Source organism: Oratosquilla oratoria, chromosome 44 (assembly GCF_046742065.1).
Source record: "Oratosquilla oratoria isolate Oo_2021 chromosome 44, ASM4674206v1, whole genome shotgun sequence".
In the NCBI taxonomy this organism is placed as follows: Eukaryota; Metazoa; Arthropoda; class Malacostraca; order Stomatopoda; family Squillidae; genus Oratosquilla; species Oratosquilla oratoria.
This window is the reverse complement of record NC_134820.1, coordinates 32,696,387-32,714,653: the sequence shown is the minus strand read 5'-3', so window position 1 is coordinate 32,714,653 and position 18,267 is coordinate 32,696,387. Positions and strand designations below refer to the sequence as shown.

General features: G+C 36.6%; 1 protein-coding gene across 1 annotated transcript in view; it reads left to right on the top strand.

Annotated features, from left to right (window-relative positions):
• Positions 1-18,267, top strand: part of LOC143022388 (zwei Ig domain protein zig-8-like) — a 216,551-nt gene that overhangs the window by 147,575 nt on the left and 50,709 nt on the right. The gene's annotated exons all lie outside the window — the stretch shown is intronic.

Here is an 18,267-nt window from a genome sequence, read left to right as displayed (position 1 = left end):
GAAAGAGTTTCGAGAGAGAGAGAGAGAGAGAGAGAGAGAGACGGGGGGAAAGAAAGGGTGAGGAGAGAGAGGGGAGAGAGGAGAGAGGCGTGTGTGTGTATAGATAGATAGATAGAGAGAGAGAGAGAGGGGGGAAAGACAGGGAGAGGGGAGAGAGGAGAGAGGCGTGTGTGTGTGTGTGGAGAGAAAGAGGAGAGAGGCGCGCGCGTGTGTGTGTGTGTGTAAAGAGAGAGGGAGAGAGAGAGGAAAGAAAGGGAGAGGAGAGAGAGGAGAGAGGCGTGTGTATGTGTAAAGAAAGAGAGAGAGAGAGAAAGGGAGAGAGAGAAAGAGAGAGAGAAGGAGAGACGGAAAAATAGAGAGAACAGGAGAGAGAAAAAGAGAAAGGGAGAGCGAAGTGTGAGGGAAGACGGCATGTGTCTTGGAGGGGTGTGGGGGTGATGGCTGAAAAGGAACGAAGGAAGCAAAGAGCGTGTCAGGGTTTGGGGGTTTGGGAAGGAGACGCTCGTGTGTGTGTGTGTGTGTGTGTGTGTGTGTGTGTGTGTGTGTGTGTGTGTGTGTGTGTGTGTGTGTGTGTGTGTGTGTGTGTGTGTGTGTGTGTGTGTGTGTGTGTGTGTGTACATTGGCAGAAGCCCGGATGTCGGTGATCGATCTGTATACTCCAAGTTTTAGGGAATCGTCTTCAAGACGCACCCGTGAGGACGCTGAGGAAGAAGAGAAAAAGGAGAAGGAGGAGAATAAAAAAAAAAAAAAAATCAATAATCTTGTGTAAAGAAGAAAAGATAAATGTAACAGGCTGAAGCTGGTTGGTATGGGACCAGAGACAAAAAATGTTCTCGAGAGAGAGAAAAAAAAAAAAAAAAAAAAAAAAAAAAAAAAAAAAAAAATATATATATATATATATATATATATATAAGATATACGAAAGGGTCTATGTTGTGGCATCATGATGCGTAGAGCAAGAAAAAGTATCGCATCGTATATATTTACTAATAACAAAGAGTTGCAGCCATAGTGTCGTAAGGGAAGCAGAAACGAAATATAAAGAAATATCGGCATTTTTGTTTGAACAGAGATTAATCGCCAATCATGAAAATAAACATGCGTTATTCTCGTCCATAGTTTCAGTCATATTAGCTATGGATCTGACTACTTTCAGAGCTTAATAACACATTTACCGAACTAAGAGAGTTGATACCTTGACTTGGTGGATACGCTTGAGAATCTTAATGACTACAAAAGCTATGTCGATAGAGAGGAAATATCCGCAAGGTCACCCATGTCGAATAGGTTTTGTAAGAAAGGTGAGAGAAAGAGCAGCTCGCGCACATAGTCGCAGAACCCAGTGCTAACTGACACGTCCTTGATGGCAAACTGGGAAATTCCTCATTGATAATTAAGACTAAAGCAGTTAAAAGATAGAAACACATTATAGGGAGATTGCTTATTTACTTATTTGTGCAAAAATTCGGTGAATAATCCATGTAGTTAGTTACTTTATGAATACAAAAAAGTTACAAATACATCACATGAAATACAGCATACAATGTTCAATAAGAAAAAAATAGTTACATCTCAGAACATAATTTTTATTTCCCTAATAAAAGAATATAAATTATACATCAAACTTATTCTGAATATAATACATTTGAAGACGATTACAGTAAAGAGAATTGCACAAAAACGTAGTAAATTTCAGAAACACCATTCCATACATACATTCATCTCACGTAAACACAAAACCATTAAATATACGAGATCTTCAAATAAATAAAAAAATACATTGTTCCTTTTGTATATTCACTGCGTTGGAGCTGTCAGGAAACTGCATTCAAATGAAAACAAATGACAGTTTTTATGTTCGCGAAATATTCAAACCACCCGACTGTGGGTAATTGCACAAAGCCTCAGGATCTTATGCCACACTATTGAGAATATCCAGGCAGCATCAATAAAAATGATAACATCTTGCTGATATTTAAGAGCTAATGGGTTTTAGTAATGTATTTATTGACAATATAGATTCTGCCTATAAATACTGGTTATTTGAGGCCAGTTTTATGAAGATGCATTTGGTAAAGGTTATATCCTAAAGGTGGTAGTCTTTAATGATATAAGTATCTGTATGTATGCATGTATATATATATATATACACACATATATATTTACATATACATATGCATGTACATATACATATACAAATATATATATACATGCATATACATATATGTATATATATATATATTTTCCTGGTAACCACTAAGGAAATCGGAAGAAAACAGTAATTCCCAAGCGCTTTCGTGTAATTCACATCACGAAAGCGCTTGGGAATTACGGTTTTCTTCCGTCCTTAGTGGATCACGTGTTGTTTTTAGTGATCTTTCTGCATATATATATATATATATATATATATATATATATATATATATATATATATACATCAATTTATTCGCTCACTGAAAATTAATAGAATATACACAATTTTCATAAAGTAAATAAAAAAGCTAATCACTATTGACCACATATCGAAAGATTTTGCCCTTTTTCGAGATTTTCACGGGTAAGTGAGCCTTTTTTAATTGAACGTCAGCCTGTCTCACCATTACCTTTTTTCAAAACGCCTCCAAAAATTAACTTCGAATATAGCACAAGGCGAGATTATTTAATTTTCGCAAAATTCAACATATGTCTCGCATGCGCCAAATGCGCCAAATAGTCAGGTTCTCGAAAAGGTTCTCCGTGACAAACCGAAGCCCAAAATATCATAGATATAAGCGTGAAAGCTAAAGCGTATGTGGCCTATTTGAGGAAGGAGGCTGTGGAGGGGGCTGGTGGTAGTGGTTATGAAACTCTGCCAGAAGAGATCACGAGAGTTTGATGTGATGGTCTATGAGCGTTTGATGCGTAAAGTTATGAAGATCGCAATGCCGACTCCGCGACAGATTATGCAAACGACAACGACGAAGGGTTGAGTTCGTGAATATTCGAGCTGCCTTGCCTAAGAGGGAACGTGGCGTAATGCCTTCGAAGTACTTTTTTCACACGAAGTTTATGATTAGAAGGACAAGTGAGTAGGAGAAAGGGACCCGGGTGTTAAGGAGACCGGAGGAAGGGTGAGGAGCTTACCCCAGGAGACGCGTATCTGCAACCGAACTCGTTACCATTGCCCTATGGACTATGGGGACTGTTGGGGCAGGTAACGATCAATGCTGGGAATCGGGGAGAAGTACGGGGATCGAACCCACAACCAAGCAAATGTAAAACCAGCAAGCTTTCAATTAACGCCACCAGGAGGAATGTTGATGTACTTAGAAAAAGAATAGGGACAGATTCCACAGTTCATCTGCACAAATGGAGAATCAGTGCGTGTTTCCTATTTTACATAAGCATTCGACGATTTCTACCAAATTGATATAGCGCAAAGATAAAAACTATCTCCTGCATTACCCATAGATCGGTCATATATGAGCTCTGAGCTCTCTTTCGTGAGGGTAGTAGCCGTCGATCACGAGTCCAACACGTGATCCAAGACCATGGTGAATCACACACACACACACACACACGCACACACACACACACACACACACACACACACACACACACACACACACACACACACACACACACACACACACACACACACTTGCACCCTAACCGCAAGAACAAGAATTTATCAAGCTATGGTCAAAGATAGTATTGCAGACCAAACAGATAATATATATATATATATATATATATATATATATATATATATATATATATATATATATGTATATATATTTCCCTTCTCTGTTTGGTCTGCAATACACACACATATGTATATATATATATATATATATATATATATATATATATATATATATATGTGTGTGTGTGTGTGTGTGTGTGTGTGTGTGTGTGTGTTTATCATTATCTTTTTTTTTCGAATCCGACCTAGTTGTGGATCAAAAGGTTTCCTGTCGGCATGCTCCGCCTTTGTAATCCTTTGTAAAAAATCAGAACCTCTCTAACCCCCAGAAAGCAATTGTTATACAAACTGTTGTTGAAATGTTGTCACATGACACGCATACTTTCAAGTAAGTAATGAAACTGTGTTTTTCTTTAGAACGTTTCAAATATATACCCACACAGATCATACATAAAAAACGCTGTCTGTATAGTTTTAGGCACTTTATTTATACTTGAGACAAAATAGTACTTTTTTCTTTCAAAGTTTGTTTAAATTTCGTATTGCATACTTTACTTCGAGTCGCATAGCAAGAGAAATTTTTAATCAAAATTGATATATTTTGTTACTGTATTCGATTTTACATTGATAAATTTCCAATATTGCAGTCCTTAAACAAACATACTTTTCACACACCTTCAAAAAACGTTTACTAAAAGTACACAACCAATGATTTCTTTGGGGGATGTACTTTCCCTCCTTTCCTATGGTCGGCGTTGGGAAAACCTCAACAACAACAAATCTCAACTAAAACAGTAGCCAAAACATTACCTTTCATTTCCTACTGTGGAGCATTTGTCTCTGTTCGTACAACGTGGGCCTGCGTTCGAGTCCCGTGTCCACTAAGGAGTGAGGAACTTGATTTGATCTCTACATCTTTATTTTCGTCTTTACCTACAGGGGCAAAAATATCCTCAAAGACGAGATATTACCGTTGCTATGGAAACAATATTCCACGTTTGATTATTATCACCGACCCCATGACGGTGTTTTGAACATTTGTCTATATTTGGAAATATATATCTTAATCTATTCTTATAGAAATTAAACTAAATTAACCTAGCCTAACCTATCTTAATTTCGTAATTAGTGTAAAAAAGAATGACAAATTTATCTAACCGAACGAATGTGTGTGTGTGTGTGTGTGTGTGTGTGTGTGTGTGTGTGTGTGTGTGTGTGTGTGTGTGTATTCACTTGGTCTTTCGGATCACGTGTTGGACTCGTGATCGACAGCTATTTCCCTCCTGGAAGAGAGCTCAGAGCTCGTAGGTCCGATCTATGGGTAATGCTATGACCTTGCACACACACACACACCCACGAGAGTCAGAGTAACGACCCGAAGCGCAGCGGTACCGAAATAATTTCGGCCCTGGGCAGGATTCGAACCAAGAACTGCGGGCCACTATGGTGGCAGTTCAGCACTCTACCAACTACGTGTGTGTGTGTGTGTGTGTGTGTGTGTGTGTGTGTGTGTGAGAGAGAGAGTCTGTGTGTGTGTATGCATGCGTGTGTACGTCTGTGTACGTAGATTGCTGGAGACCATAAAATGTGGATAGGGTTGATGGGCTGAGATTAATTTAGTAGTCAGATTAGGCAATTAGTATGATCAGAGGATTTCCTGACCCTGGAATGAACCTGGAAGGACTCTGGAAGGACCCTGGAAGATCTTTCTTCTCGTGACCCTTCCTGTTCCTAAACTATTTCCGCTACCATCATCTCTCTTCTTCTTTCTTTCAGAATTCTCCAAACTCTTGTCCAAGATTTCCATTAGCCTCGATGCGTTTGTTTCCTCCATCCATTTTGGTTTTTATTTTCTTTTTTTTTTTTTTTTTTCATACACACATGTCCTTCGAAGCTCTACCCGTCCTCACCAAACCCTCACCCAGGAAAGGCCGTTTATTTATCCCCTTTTTTAACCTAGCACTAGTATCCCCCTCCCCTCTTCCCCCTGTATATTTCACCTACTCACTTTTTTGTTTTTTATCATAGGCACATGTTCTCAAAACTCTCCCTTCGTACCAAAACCTTCATCTAGGACTTCTCCAGGCTCCTTTGAAACCATTTATTCATTCCCTTTTTCAGTCTAGGACTAGTATCTCCCCTCCCGTCTTCCCCCAGACATTTCATCTACTCACTTCTTTTTTTAATTTTTTATATAATCATAGGCACATGTTCTTCAAAACTCTCCCCTCGTACCCAAACCTTCATCCAGGACTTCTCCAAGATCCTTTGAAACCATTTATTCATCCCCTTTTTTTAGCGTAGGACCAGTAGTCCCACCCCACCCCTCTTCACCCGGACATTTCACCAACTCATTTTTTTTTTTTTTTTTTTATCATGGGTACATGTTCTTCAAAATTCTCCCCTCGTACCCAAACCCTCATCCAGAACTTCTCCGAGCTCCTTTGAAACCATTTATTCATTCCCTTTTTTAGCGTAGGACCAGTAGCCACCCCCGTCCCCTTTTCCCCGGGACATTTCACCTACTCAAGGCAATTTGACCCCACTTAACATATTCACGTTCTTTCACGAGCCCTTTCCATGTTTCTTTCCATTCCATAATTTGTTCCAAATTCCTCGTTTTCCAATTCCGGAGATGTCAGCTCCACAACTTCGGGAGCTATAAAGTTCACACGGTTTTTGAAATCTTCCCTCAGTTACAATTTTTTTTTTTTTTTTTTTTTTTTTTTTTTTTTTTTTTTTTTTTTTTATTAATTTTTTTGTTTTTTTTTTTAATCGTCACTTTTTCGTCTCGACTTCTATCTACCGACCATTTCAATCTCAATCTTCTTTTATTCCCTTGAAATGAAATCCTTCGCAGAGACAGTTTCAAGCCATGATATAATCAACTCTCTGTAGCCTTATAAAGGAAACTTCCTATATTCATGTCCTTTACCTGAAATCTGTCCTAAATGGACCACAGAAGTATTCAACTCCACTGAAAGAATATTGGATTCTATTCCAAGTGAGAATGTGTTACCTCAATCTGTCTCATACAAACTCGGAAACTTTCTCTGGCGAATTGTTAAGTCTTTAGGGGAATATAACATATTCATGTCCTTTATCTGAAATCTGCCCTAAATGGACCACAGAAGTATTCAACACCACGGAAGGAATATTGGATTCTATTCCAAGTGAGACTGTGTTACCTCAATCCATCTCATACAAACTCGGAAACTTTCTCTGACGAATTGTTAAGTCTTTAGGGGAATATAACCCGAGAAGAGATTTATTTATCAGATGGCAAGAAGTTGCCCCTCACTCCAACATCCTGTTAGAGTTGGAAACCCGTTTACACTGGGGAGCGGGTCTACAAGCCGCCCTCATCCAATAGCGGTGCGGCAGAGTTGAAAGGAGCTATATACATATGTATATGCAATAAGGAGGAGAAAGAGAGAGAGAGAGAGAGAGAGAGAGAGAGAGAGAAAGGGAGAAAGACGGGGGAGACAGAGAGAGAGATAGAGAGAGAAAGGAGACAGGAAGACACAGAGAAAGAGAGAAAGAGAGGGGGAGAGAAAGACGGGGGAGACTGAGAGAGAGATAGAGTAAGAAGAGACAGGAAGACAGAGAAGAGAGAAAGAGAGAGCGATAGAATGAGAGAGAGAGAGAGAGAGAGAGAGAGAGGGGGGGAGACTGAGAGAGAAATGGAGAGAGAAAAGACATAGGGATACAGAAAGAGAAACACAGACAGGGACAAAGTTTGATGAAGGTAAAGAGAAAGAGAGAGACTGGGAATCAAAGTGTACTTGTTTTGTCGTGAATAACCAGCGCTTCTGTTCTTCTGGAGAATATTGCATCAGAGTTGGAATCATAAAGAGGTAAATAGAAGTTTTAATAAGGAATGTATGAAAATTAAAATTAGAAAAAAATTACCTAAATGATGACGATGACTACTCAAACCGCAGAGGAGAGACAAAGAGACAAAAAGAGTCGAAGAGAGAAAAAGAGACAGAGGTAGGCATAGAGAGAAGCAGAGACAAAGACAGACAGACAGAGGTAGACAGAGACAAAAACAGCCAGAGAGAGATGCAAATATAAAGACAGAAATAGACAGACGTATATAGAAACATACACAAAGACAGATAAATGGTCAGCCAAACAAACAAACAGTCAGATAGACACAGACCAAATCACAGATATACAGAGGTACAGACGGAGACAGACAGATATAGATAGGTTCACATATATACAGAAGCAGACAGAGACAGAAATAGACAGAAACGGAGACCGATAGAGCAAGATAAAGAGTTGAGAGGCTAGTGGAATATGTATGAGTATGAATAGATTTTTCACTTTGGGAAGATCTTTCTCGAGACTTAAAATCTTTCTTCTTTATCTATTCAAATGCACTATATTGCAAAAGAAGAGGGAAGTGTAGTAAAAAAAAATGCTATAAATGAAGAATAAAAACATGGTGCTACTTTCTGAATGACAGATGAACGTCTTGTTGAACAAGCCCGACTACTGACTTGGCGAGAGCTAAGAAACAATTCTTCAACTCTTTTAGTGTCAGGTCCTACTTTAACTGACTGAAATTGCCAAAAATTAGCTAAAGACATTAGTAAAGACATACTTCTAAAGAAGGGTTTATTGGAGAGATTATTTTCGTCTTTAGCTGAAGAAAATTGCCTGGGGGGTGGCAATTAGGATGAATACCAAAGTGTTAAAATACAGTGAAAGTATTTTACGACTCAAGGCAATGATACTTCGTGAAGAGTTTCCCGCGACAGAATAAAATCGCCCGTCGACATCTGGAAAACGCACTAATGTCGTAAAATAAGAAACGAACAGCAAAAGAAACATTCCATTTTTCTTACGAAGAAAAAAGAAAAGAAAACGAGAGAATGAAAAATTACACGAGAAGACGAATCAGACTATTGTGGGCTCAGTGGCCGGGGAAGGGGTGGGGGGAGGAGAGCGAAAGCAAAGAACAAGACGACGGAGACTGAGACGCTCACGACGGGCGGGGGTTGGTGAGGAGGCTTACCGAGGCGGCGTTGCAACAAAGTGGAGATCAGACACGGATCTTCGTCCCGGATGCTGGATCTTGTTAATGTCTCCGGAGGGCATCCTGAGCGGCCACCCAGAACCAAGTATCGCAACAGCCATCTTCGTAATGGCGTATTCGGCATCCTCGTAAAACGAAGGAAAAATAACGAGCAGCAGCAATAACCGAGTGGCGAAGCTGTGTCAAGGACGCTTATTCGTCTGTCTGTCTCATACGCACGGGTGCTTGATACTGTGCTCTATGTACAGTCTTGTACTAGTGTATTTGACCACACTCGTTTGGTTGCAAATACCGATGCATAAAAAGGAATCAGAATCTGGGTCGATACTACTACTACGAATACCAGTATTAGATCTAATGAAAATACATATACCAACGCCAATACTCATACCAGTACAAGTATCAATACAATACCAACATCTAAAACAACAACACAAACATCAACACTAACAATAACATGAATAAGAATACAAATACCAATAACGATACAACGTCAACACAAATACACACACACACACACACACACAAACAAATGTGTGTGTGTGTGTGTGTGTGTGTGTGTGTGTGTGTGTTCGCGCGTGTGAGTTCTCATTAGAGGCGTAGTTGCTGAAAAAGAGGGCACGATTTTCATATGTAAATGAAATGAGAACATTTTATTGTCTAGATAAGAACATCCATTATTGCTGTTGTATAATTTCCATGTTAGAATTTTAACGTGTCACAAACGAAAGTAATTACGTACATACTTAAAAGTAAAGGATGTACGATGTTGACGTGTTACGGATGCCATGAATGTTTTATCCAAAGTATGTTACAAGTACTTGATTATTTTCATTCAAAATACACTCTCAGTTATAAGTAGATCGACCTAGGGTAACTGTCACCAGTGTAAGATTTTTGGCCGATTTATTTACTCATTAATCTGTTTATTTATCTGTTATTATTGTTGTTATTGTTATTATTATCATTAATTATTATTATTATTATTATTATTATTATCATTATTATAATATTGTAATTATCATTGTAGTTATTATTGTAATTAATTATCATCATCATTATCATCAACGTTATTATCATTATCATTACTATTGCTATTGCTCTTATTATTATTATTATTATAATTATTATTAATAATAATTATATTATTATTATTATCAGTATCATTATTATTATTATTATTATTATTTTAACAATCAATTATTAATTACTGATTATTAATCATTAAGCGTTTAAATGAAAATGTAGTTACTCCTTAAGCTGCCCATTTAATACGCCAGCAATGGGACGGAAAGCTGTTACAATATAGTCTCCTTCGACGAGATTGCCCACATCCTTACGTCGATCTATACATTTGGCTTAACAGAAAGAATCTGTATAATGATTTTCTTCTTTTTCTTTTCTCGTAGGGTCAATGATAAGACATTTTTCTCTTCTGAAACAGTGCATAGATTTTTTTTTTTTTTTTTTTTTTTTTTAAGACAACGCAGGGCTTCAAGTGTATCAGTTGTGTGATTCACCATGGTCTTGGACCAAGTGTTGAACTCGTGATTGACAGTTATTAACCTCCCGGATGAGAGCTCAGAGCTCGTGTGACCGATCTATGGATAATACTGTGACCTTACACGCACACACACACCCAACTCCCCGCCCACGAGAGATGGAGCAACAACCCGCAGCGCCGTAGTGGCAGGCGAGAACTCTAACCACTGCGCCACAAGATTGTGTGTGCACGTGTGTGTGTGTGTATATATATATATATACATATATATATATATGTATATGTATATATAATATATATATATATATATACATATATATATATATGTATATGTATATATAATATATATATATATATTACATAAGCCTGAGGGTACTCAGGCTTATCCATAATGTCACTCGAAGGGATTTGATTAAAATCTGAGATATCAGAAAAATACCTGGAATTGACTCAACCCGTGACATCATCGAGAGATCCCAACTGAGACATTAAGGTCACGTGATCACCATACGCAAAACATTGATGTTGAGACCGCGAGGGCCAGGGACCATTGGAAGACCTGGAAAATGAAGTTGGATGGATGATATCAAAGAAGCTGTCGAGCGAATGGAAAGTCGCCTTGCAAGAAGTGATTCTTGAGGAATTCTAGCGGGGCAGAAGTGATTGGAGAGGCTTCGTATCGACTGGGCAACTGCCCTAACGATTGGATGGTGAACAGTGAGCACATACACATACATTATATATATATATATATATATATATATATATATATATATATATATATAATATATATATATATAATATGAAACTTAGAAGAAAGTATAACTTCTATGTCTCAACAAATTCTTCTAACCTGTACTTTCCTGAAGAGGGCTATAGCTATTAGCCGAAATATAGAAGTTACACTTTATTCTAAGTTTCCTTTCATTCCGACTGTGGGTTCTTCGTGTATATATATATATATATATATATATATATATATATATATATATAGATATGTGTGTGTGTGTGTGTGTGTGTGTGTGTGTGTGTGTGTGTGTGTGTGTGTGTGTGTGTACAAGTATGTATGGACACTCATATGATTAGATGTCCCGGGGGTATGTGTATGTACACTTGTTTACGAGAGGCCGTGTGCTTACAGAGTGCAGCCCCATGTAGGTTTTCGCCTCAGTAAAGTTGACAGAAAGTTGGCGTGGGACGAGGGACGCCATCAGCCTTGGACGGGAAGCCAAGCGCATCGGACATAAAGCTCAGCGCGGCCACCAAGGAAGACTTCGTCATGACGACGCACAAGACAGAACCTCACCAATAGTCTGCCTCTTTGAACACGGCGCACCGAGAATTTTATCACGATGTGCTAAAAAAAAAAAAAAAGTTATACTTTATTTCTATTTCCTACGTTTCCCATTTGTCTTAGCTTTTTTTTTTTTTAAGTACTACTTTTACTATAAATTTTCGTTATGTCGTATTCTTGAGAAGGGCAAGTGAACGAAATGGAGAGACGGACGAAGGGGATGAACGATGAAAGAGGAAATGAGTTTGAGGACCCGAGGTTTTCAGATCTTTTTTTTTATATATATACATATTATGAGGGTCAAAGAAGTGACTCCAAGTCTCACTTATTTCATAAATAGAAAGTTAGTTTCGGCCTGAAGAAAAATCTCACATTAGCACACACACACATACACACAAGAACGCATATATATATATATATATATATATATATATATATATATATATATATATAATATGTATATATATATTTGTGTGTGTGTGTGTGTGTGTGTGCGTGAGTGTGAGTATATACATATTCACTGTGTTATCTTTTCACTCGGATTTTTTGTCATATAATGCCAATCAACTGTACCGAAGATATGGTAGAAGGTGAAAAATACTAAAATTCCATCTAGAATATAGGAAGACATTGACAATCCTTTGTGAAGTACTCACACTACCTCACTACTTACGTTACAAAAATCACTGAACCTTAAACCACTCTATTTCAAATAACCACATTTTGGTTATTTATTGTGTTCATTTTAAGTGGAATGCCATGAAACACAGATTACTTTTGGACCAACAAGTAACCCTTTGGTATATATCAATCTCGATATTTGCTTCATCATCGTGCTCCTTGCTCATATATCATAGACAATCAACTAATTCTGAGCTTATAAAGTATTCATTTGTTCTCCTCTTACAAAGGTTTTTCATGGAGTAATCGTTACAGAACTTGTTAGGTGGAAGGGAGATCACAAAGGTATTTTTGGTGAAATTGTTTTATACAGAAAATGTTTAATCTCAGTCTGTCAGGTAATTCTCTCGCTGAGATAAAGGTCATGTTGAGAATTGGTAGTTTTATCTCGTATTTTTTATTTATTTGTTTTATTTCTTTATTTGTATGTGTACTTAGATATATACTTCATTCATTCATTCATATATATATATATATATTTATCTACTTATCTATTTATTCATTTTTTTGTGCATCAATCTGATAATTTTGATTAGTTTTATTATTTTTTACTTGATTATTTACTTATTTATTTTATTTCATTCTTATTTTATATTTTATTCATTTTTATTTATTACTATCATTATCTATCTATTTATTATTATTATTATTATTATTATTATTTTTTTTTTTTATTATTATTATTATTTTTTTTTTTTGAACGGGCCCTTTGAGCTTGGACAGCCTATGAGGGTCCAACTGATTAAAATTTATCAACTGACTGGATCTCTGTATATCATGAAGGTATATACAGTTTCTGAACATCTGGACTAAGTTAACGAAAATTTTATCCATGATATGTTAAACCCTTTAGGCTGGAAGAATGTTACTTTTGAATAATTACCTTCCCATCGAGAACCGTGGAATTTTTGTATGAGTGTTCTGGTGTATGTGCGTGTGAAGGACATTGTACGATTATCATGCATTGTACTAGTGAGTAGATTGGGAAATACATGATTTCCCCCTGTTGTATATAGATCTTATGAAATTTATATATACTAATTCATTGTAATTATTGTATTAATTGCACTTCCATGTGGTCGTGATTTTTTTTTTTTTTTCGCCATCCCAGAGTGGCGTCAGTTGTTATCACGCCTTCGAAGCGTACAAACGTTTTTGTTGTAGTACTTTAATTCATAGAATTAATACACTTTTTTCCCTTGTAATATACTTTCATTAGCCACCCGCGTACATGGGTCACATGTGAAATTATAAAAATGTTACGAGAGGACACAGAAGTCTTTCTAATGGTCCACACCTATCTAACTGCAAGGAAACTCTCTCTGATACAATCCTTGTTAAATTGAATAGCCGCTGACGTTCTGACGATGTGTGTAGCTGAACGCTCAAAATTGCGGAAGACATTTTTTTCCTCATTGTTCAATGTGGAACAGAAGTTTCCGATATTTCCACATTGAACAATGAGGAAAAAAAGATCTTACGCAATTTTGAGCGACCAGCTTCACAGATCGTCAGAACGTCAGCGGCTATCCAATTTAACAAGAATTGTATCAGAGAGAAGATTACTCCAAGAACATTGCTATAATCCTCATATTATGATGTTTGTGTGTCTTCGCTTTCTTTTAATAACGGCTACAGAGGCAAAGTACTATTCAGTACACATGGATCTAGAAAAGGCTGAGTCACTGACTCAGGTGGCCATTATTATCTGAAGTTTCAGGAGCAACGTCCGGATGTGTGTGGTGAAATAACTTCAGAAGACTAACCTCCCGGTAAAAAGAAAGGGATTCTGAATAACATAATGAAAATTGACCCACAAAGCCATTTTTGTAGCAGCCTTTGCCACTAAAGCCGGTTTCTGCTGGGCTGCTCTATTTTTCGGAGACGTGACGTCACTATATGACATCTGGAAATTACTTTCTATCGGATCATTTATTTTAGAGAGTAACAGAAATGTTCATATCTTCACATACGCACACACACACACACACACACACACACACACACACACACACACACACACACACACACACACACACACACACACACACACACACGCGCGCGCGCTCGCACATGCACACATTTGCGCACACGACTCGGTGGCGCGGTTGGTAGAGTCCCAGACTGTCAGTATGGCGGTACCGGCGGCACCTGGTTCGAATCCTGCCCAGGGCTGAAATTATTCTAGTATCGCTATGCTTCGAGTCGTTACTCCAACTCTCGTGGACGGGGAGTTAGGTGTGTGTGTGTGCGTGTTAAGTCACAGCATTACCCATAGATGGGCCATATAAGAGCTCTGAGCTCTCATCCGGGAGGGAAATAGCTGTCGATCACGAGTCCAACACGTGATCCAAGACCATGGTGAATCACACACACGCACACACAAACAACGTGAGGGTGAGAGCGAGAGTTGGACAAACTCATCACAATACAGGAAGACAGCCACGAACATTAATTATCAGACAATTTAAACAAAACTCAAAGTCTGATTGTTTCATAACACACTGCAACAGTTAAATTAGTGCCCCATTATACTTCTAATATCTGTTGGACAATGAAACCTCCGAGTGGGATCAAGCAAAGGGTTCTTTAGATTCGTTTCATTGAAAAAACGAACCCTTTGGGATGTGATTATTGTACGTAAATTACTAAAGATTACAAAGGCGGAGCATGCCGACAAGAGACCTTTTGGTCCATATATATGTCGGATACGAAAAAAAATCATAATGATAAATGAATGAATAAAATAAATAAAATTATAATAATGTATGTAATAAATAAAATACATAAATGCATAGGTATAGGTAAATAATCAACAAACAGGTAAATAGTAAATAATAATAAATTGATATATAATAATAAATGAAAAGCAAGCAAATAATAACAAACAAATGATAACACAACAAATAAACAATATATAATAAGTGATAGGCATAACAGTCATTACAGCATTTTATAAAATGTGTACGAGAGGGTGGATCTTGTTGTGGTATACGTGTAAGCACCATATATTTGTGAATATTGTGTGTATATTTTATTAGATCGGGAGATGTATGTTTTCCCCTTACGTAAACGTATTAAAGTTCTTGTACATTGTTATCGTTGTGTACGTTATTTGTATATGTGTGTATATATATATATAATCTCTCTTGATGGTGCAATCGGTTAAGTCACTAACACTTGCCACGTGCTAGCCCCGGTTTGAGTCCTTGGCCGTACCACGTTTCATTTTCTGCATGTTGGCCTCCTCGAGTCTCTCTCAATGTTGATGACTTAGAATAAAAGTGTATTGTGGTTGATAAAAATGTACATCTGTTCACTGGGACCCAATCAGTGTTGTACACACACACTCACACACACACACACACACACACACACATATATATATATATATATATATATATGTGTGTGTGTGTGTGTGTGTGTGTGTGTGTGTGTGTGTGTGTGTGTGTGTGTGTGTGTGTGTGTGTCCAATAATAACATTTCTATTATTAAATCTCCTCCTTGCCAAAGCTTCCTCCCAGAATGGATTACACAAAGACGAATGGAGAGCTTAAATACTCTATTTTTGGTGCAATCGTAATTGACCTCAGGTAATTCTGTCCGTCCTCCCCCTCCTTCCCTTTCAACCTCGAAGGCAATTGTTTCTCTTTCAGGTGTTGCCAAACTGACAAATCACGTCTGTTATCCAATGGGAGAACAATGAGGCTGCTGCCAAACTAACGCATTCAAGTTCACAATGGGGAAGACGAAAATTATATAAAACCGTCTGAGTCTACTAAGCAGGGTGAATTCTATATACGTTGTGCAACATTATACATATATATACATGTATATATATATATATATATATATATATATATATATACATATATATATATAAATATATATATATATATATATATATATACACAACAAAAGCCTAGTGTAGTGGTAAAAGGATCTTGTTCTCCATCGACTGATCCCTTTAACTTAGCAAAGATTAGAGAATAAATTGTTGCTCGAAAGTTAGATTTTAAAAATCTGGATGCGCATTAAGATAAATACCCTTTAGTTAGCAATAAACAGCCTTTCATCCTCATGGACATTAATGCTCCAAATAGGTGGAACTATTGAGGTGGTAAAGAGAGATTTAAGGAAGAATATACATAAGAACATAACATAAGAATGAAGGAGACTGCAAGAGACCATAAGGCCTACACTAGGCAGCTCCGTATCCATCCCCACCTGTCATTCCCATCCATATAGTTGTCTAATCGTTTCTTAAAGCAACTGATAGTTTCAGCACATAAGAACATAACATAAGAATGAAGGAGACTGCAAGAGACCATAAGGCCTACACTAGGCAGCTCCGTATCCATCACCACCTGTCATTCCCATCCATATAGTTGTCTAATCGTTTCTTAAAGCAACTGATAGTTTCAGCGCTTACTACATGGTTACTAAGTTTATTACATTCGTCGACCACTCTATTAGTAAACCAATTCTTGCCTATTTCCTTTTTAAATCTAAATTTGTCCATTTTATAACCATTACTGCGAGTCCTGTCCTGTTGTTTTAATATGATGACCTTTTTGCATCACCCTTGTTAAAGCCTTTAAAGAAAGGGAGACGAATGGTTTAGTAAGGATTACAAAGGCTGAGCATGCCTACAGGAGACCTTTTGGTCCATAACTAGATCGGATGCAAAAAAAATATATAATAATAAATAAATAAATAAAAATGAAATAAAATAAAATATTAAAAGATAAAATAAATATAATACAAATGATATATCAAATAAATAAATAAATGCATAGGCATACTCAAAATAATCGACTTTTTTTTTTAGAAAAGGTTAGTCTCTAGGTATATATGAATGCTGCATAACGCTACGTGACACTATGTGAAATAAGAGAACAAATTATTTATGTGAATGATGAATTCTTTTTCGAGAATACACAAAAAAAAAAAAAAAAAAAAAAGGAATCGTGTCTGATTTATAGTGTTTGCCGTTGGGATTGTTGTTAAGAATTGTATTTTACCAGTGTTATTTATATATATATATATATATATATATATATATATATATATATATATATATATATATATATATATATATATATATTATATATATATATTATATATATATTATATATATATATATATATATATATATATATACTATAATATCATATCATATATAATATAATCTGCAGCAGTTTTAGTGAGGAGTTTTTGGCCTAAGAGTTCTTGGAATTATATTTGAATTTGACTTTAGTTATCTAAGTTCTTAAAGTAATTATACAAGATTATACAAGAATGATGTGTACTTTCTTCTGGTTACGATACAGACATTTGACCTTTACAGAAATTCAGTGTTAATGAGACCTTAACGAGACCTTAGTGGGACCTTTTATTTGTTCTTCAGCAATGTTAATAAGACCTTGATGAGACCTTTAGTTGTCCCTCAACAATGTTAAGAAGACCTTAACGAGACCTTAATGAGACCTTTAGTTGTTCTTCAGCAATTTTAACAAGACCTTGGCGAGACCATTAACTGTCCCACAACAATGTTAACAAGACCTTAATAAAACCTTTAATTGTTCTTCAGCAATGTTAATAAGACCTTCATGAGACCTTTAACTGTTCCTCAACAATGTTAACAAGACTTGAACGAGACCTTAATAAAACCTTTAATTGTTCTTCAGCAATGTTAATAAGACCTTCATGAGACCTTTAACTGTTCCTCAACAATGTTAACAAGACTTGAACGAGACCTTAATGAGACCTTTAGCTGTTCTTCAACAATGTTAACAATACCTTAACAAGACTTTAATGAGACCTTTCATTGTTCTTCAACAATTCTAACAAGACCTTGACGAGACCTTTAGCTATTCCTCAACAAACTTAACAAGACTTGAACGAGACCTTAATGAGACCTTTTATCATTCGGCCGTTTCAACTTTATTAATATTATTATTATTATTATTATTATTATTATTATTATTATTATTTGGTAGTGTTAAGAAGACCTTAAGGAGATCTTAACTAAACCTTTTGTTGTTTTTATCTTTTCA